The sequence below is a fragment of the Epinephelus moara genome, chromosome 14 (assembly GCF_006386435.1).
Source record: "Epinephelus moara isolate mb chromosome 14, YSFRI_EMoa_1.0, whole genome shotgun sequence".
Classification (NCBI taxonomy): domain Eukaryota; kingdom Metazoa; phylum Chordata; class Actinopteri; order Perciformes; family Serranidae; genus Epinephelus; species Epinephelus moara.
Genome location: NC_065519.1, coordinates 31,126,818 through 31,131,928, shown reverse-complemented (window position 1 = coordinate 31,131,928; position 5,111 = coordinate 31,126,818). Strand labels below are relative to the sequence as shown.

Below are 5,111 nucleotides of genomic sequence, written 5' to 3'. Positions count from 1 at the left end.
CGGACACAAGTCACATGACTTGGACTCAAGTCAGACTCAAGTCACAAATTTGATTACTTTAGACTCAACTTGAAAATATCGAAAAAAGACTTGTAACTTGACTTGGGCTTTAACACCAATTATTTGTGACTTCACTTGGACTTTAACCTTTTGACTTGAAAATGTTTGATAACTTTCCCCAAGCCCAAAGATATAAAAAGTAGGCAATGTCATATAAAGCGAAGGGCCAGTTAAAGTAACTTTGAAACTAAGCACTAATTAAAACAGTAGAGTGGTTCAAAAGTCAAGTCAGACAGGTCATAAACTCATCACATCTGATCATCCTCTTTCTCAAACTTCAAGAACAGAAAATATTTAATTTTATCATTTCATTGTTCCACCTTTGTTTTAAAGATAACCATGCTTGGCCTCTTAAGGCTTAATTATTTTTGTAAATATCAAACAATGATGGTAGTCAATGGTAGGCAGCTGATGAAGATGTAAGCGAAGGTCGTCTCAGTGCAACAGTATAATCACCTTCTCTCAGCCTTACCACAAAAATGAAAAAGGTAATGTGCTAAGTTGCTCAGTGCAGACCTTATATCTATAATCATAACCTATGTAAAAAGAAATAAACAAGACATGTGTCTGTCTTTCTCTGAAGAATAAAGATCTGTTGGAAAGACCATCGAGAATCCAGTTTAATGAGAACACGTTTTGACAGACGCTGCCTTGGGTTTAACATAGTAAACAATATACAGTCCATCATACACACATTCATTATTACTCTTTAAAAATAATGGAATTACCTTTCACTGGCATTGTACTTTAAATGATTTCATGTGACAAATAAATTGATTGATGGACGATTAACTGAGTATTTCATTGCTTGCTTCCGTGCTTGATCGGTTGGTTGGTTACTTGAATGATAAATTAAATAGCTTGCTACACTGATCAGCCAAAACATTAAAACCACTGACAGGTGAAGTGAATAACATTAATCTTGCAGTGTTCTGCTGGGAAACCTTGGGTTCTGGCATTAATGTGGATGCCACCTGACACTCACCACCTACCCAAACACAGTTGCAGATCAAGTAGCCTCCTTCATGGCAATGGCAATCCCCAATGGCAGTAGCCCCCCTCAGCAGCACAATGCACCATGCCACATCACAAAAACTGCTCAGGAATGGCCTGAGGAGCATATCGAAGAGCTCAAGGCCTTAACCTGACCTCCAAATGTCCTGGATCCCAATCTGATCGAGTGTCTGTGGGACATACTTGTACCCCACCTCACAACCCACAGGACTCAAAGGATCCATCACCAACATCCGGGTGCCAGACAGCACAGGATGCCCCCCAGATGTCCTGTGTCCATGCCTCAACAGGTCCATCCATCTCTATCAGTCAACAGCAAAAAAACAAAAGATCACTTGGCACTTTATTACTATAATATAATGTGTTCCTCTGAGGCTGCAGTCTCAATAATCACTTACCTTCGAAATTAGTTTTATGTTTTATTGAAACATACATGCAATACAATACAAGAGAGGAATCACTCTGATCTTAATAAGTGTGCAGCCATTGTTGTTGACTTCCTCCACCTCCTCTTCAGCCACTTACTGTAGGGTACAGTGCCTTCTGGGAGAATGAGTACAGACATAGCATTTACAGTCTCCATACTCTGCTGTCCTGTCTGGTCACAGGGAACCAGCCCTTGCTCCATGCATCGATCCATAGTCCGCTCATAGTGACAGAGAGGCCTCACAGTGATCATATGATTGTTGTTGCTGTTTTCGTTGCCACAGCCTATGTGATTTTACTTTTTTGCCTTTAGCACGAGGGTGCTGCATATGAGTAGTATCAGCAAACAGCTGAGAGCAGCCAGAGTGATCACAACTGCCTTCATTGTCCTGATAAGAGTATTAGTGTCCTGAACCTGGACAACGTATTGGACCACAGTTTTACGGTGCACTCTACCCTTTACTGTCTCCACTGTCTCACAGGTGTAAATGCCAGAATCAGAAGAGGAGGGTGTGATGATGAGGCCCTGGCTGAGTACAGTGTGACGGGGAGCAGGAAGGAGGATGCTGTCAGAGAAGCGCCAGCTGATCGGGAGGTTTGTCTCAGGAGAACATGGGAGGAACTGCGCTGTCCCAGTGATGAGGTGGATGACAGCAGGTTTCTTTTTCACTGAGGAAGATATCAAACGTCCACACACATTCATACTTGTTTAATTTCTAAGATTCTTTTAATATTCATCTCTGACTACTACAGTACGTAATGTAACATAGATTGTGTTTTTACTTTATTACACTCAAAGACAGAGTTGTTTTTCTCGTATGCTTCCACAGTGAGCAAAGAATTCAAAAATGGGTAAAATTCTTGATGAACTGAAGTATGGGGGGGGGGGGCATGTTTAACCATAGCAAAACTATATCAAAGCATCTGTTCACAAACTCCCACACAACTCATACAGTATAATCCAAGTCTCCTTTATTCAGTCGTATATTCAGTACTTCCCAAACACGTGCAACTTTGCTAAAACCTCACCATTTATTAAAGAGATATTTTGCCAATTTTCAACCAGGTTTGAACCATGACAATGTGAATAGTATGTGTGAATTAACTATGGTTAATATTTTTGACCAGAGCCTAGATCTCCCTGCTCTTCTCCCAGCTCAAAACTAGGCAGTGCTGATCAAATATAAACCAAGATTGTGTTACTGTATTGCCAATTTCTCCCTTAAAATGTCTTCAGATACATATTTTTAGTGCACAGTTTAGCTGTATTGTGAGAGTTTGTGAACAGAAAGTAAGTGCTGGGCTGAAGTTACTGAGATAAAACGGTAAAGCTAAGCAGTGTTGATTAAAAATGAATCAAGACTCTGTTACCATGTTGTCTATTTCTCACATAAAATGTTTTTAAAAATTTAAAGACAACCCCTTTTTAATGAAAAGACCATTTTACCAGCTGTGAAATACTTTTAAAATTTAAAATACTAGTGACGTGTGCACAGAACAAATGCACGCTCTGCCCAGGCACATTCAGGGCGTGCTACTCGTACTGTATATGAAAGTGTTTTAAAAAGTATGGTTTGGAGTTTTGCAAGAGTTTGTTAACAAATGTTTTGATGTAGCTTTGCTATTGTAAGCATGAACCCCATTTACTTCAATTCATCAAGACTTCTCTTTGTATTCTTTGTTTATCGTGGAGTCATTTGAGACAAAGGTTTCCCCAGATGCAACGTAACACAGTGTGAGTAATTAATATACAAATGATGATTTTGGGGGGTGAAGTATTCCTTTAATGCCTGGAGATGAAGAATAAGCCATATGATTGTTGTGTTTTCAGCTTTGAATCCTAATTTCAAACATATTATGTTTACAGTATGAGCACATACTGAATGTTGAACTTACACTCAGAGATTGGGCACATCTGGATGTCTCCATCAGCCAAACTCTGAATCCTGCAAGAACAAAATCACCTCTTTCAAGTTTGAAGCTCCCAACACAGAATTACTGATGTTAAAAACACATTCTTGAAAGTAAAGATCTTAAGAGATTTGACTTACATAGATCCAAGTAACAAGCCAGCAACTGATGCACACTGGCCTCTGATCTTGTCCCAGCCACAGTATGGGTCTCTGGCAAGAAGGCAGTCATCGCATGATGTGTAGCGACTGCAGTCCCTTATATCAACTTGGACAGCAATGTCATTGGCACCACTGTACAGCTGACTCTTTAGAAACAGAGTTCAAAACAGAGATTAGAGCTGCCTCCCTTTGAATTACAACACCCTAAAGATCAAGTAAGAAATAAAACTAAACTCTTGATGGATCAGGGTAATTTACCACATTGGATCTGAATTGGAAAAAAAACACTAGTGACTTGAGTCTTACCGTTTTGGAGGAGAGCTGGAGAAAACTGAGAAAACTGGAGTTTGAAACAGCTGCAGCTCCTCAATGATGCGGCCGTCCTCACCATCAAACTTCACAGCCTTCTGCAGCCAACCAGAATCTGCGGGAGAAGAATTAATCCAACGTGGAGTTCATCTGGCAACATATCTCAGGTATGTTTTTGGCATAAAAGTTAGTTGCATACCTGTGCCAATAAACATAACTTGATGCTGTCGTCCATCCAGTGATGTGACCTGGTCCACAACAATATTGGAAAACAGTGTCCCTGTGCGGACCAGCAGAGGCTTGCCAGCTATCGGTGTGACCACCCCCTCCATCAGAGGGTGGTTCTTCACAAACAGCAGGGTTTTGTCAGGGAGGTCCAGAGAGGTCATCACACCTTTAGCCCGCAGTTCATCGTTAATGCACTATGAAAACAAGACAGAAACAGATTAAATGTTATCAAATGAGATTTAAATGATGAATAAGAGCGGCATCTAAATGTTTCTTTTGATGAAACAATAGTAATAATATCCCTAATAATGATGTGTTCTTTAAGAATGTGCTCACACATAGAGGTTCAGTTCCTCAATCGATCCAATGCAAGGATGATACATTGTTTTAATTTTCCAGCTCGTCTGCTTTGCATTCTCAAAGGCAAACCTCAAACGGTCCAGAAATTGTAATCACAAGCCACGTGGTGGAACTTATCCGATTATACAGTTGGTGGATAAAAGGAAAACAAACCACTCCCATTTTGTACCTGGATATCAAAAATCATGGAGCACCATCAGGTTTTGTTCATGTTCATGTTGTACGCATATCAGACTTTAAAAGATGCACATATAAATGTCTTGTAAGGTAATAAAGAATTTATAATGCAGGCATTTCGAGAAAGAGGCTCTGCCGTTAGAAGGTCTTATCACAGAAGACTAGGGCTGCCCCTTGAAAGAGATCTGAATCATCAGTCAGAGACCCCTCAGTTGGCTGAGATGTCTTCAAGCCAAGCAGCCTTTTTTTTTTCTTTTTTTCTTCGGTCAATGTGCAGTTTCAGTCCCCATATTTAGCTGCTGAGTAAGCATTCCTCACTGTTACACTGCTCTTTGGTACAGGCAGCTGCAGACACAGAGGCAGCTTCTTCTGCCTTCTTCTTAGAAGTGGTGATTTTGCAGCTCACAGCAATTTAATACGACACAGTCCCTGGCTTTTGTTTGATATCTAGTGCAAAAAATGTTG

General features: G+C 40.3%; 1 pseudogene; it reads right to left on the bottom strand.

Annotated features, from left to right (window-relative positions):
• Window positions 1-748: 748 nt before the first annotated feature.
• LOC126401205 (semaphorin-4E-like) overlaps window positions 749-5,111 on the bottom strand; it is a 13,403-nt pseudogene continuing 9,040 nt past the window's right edge.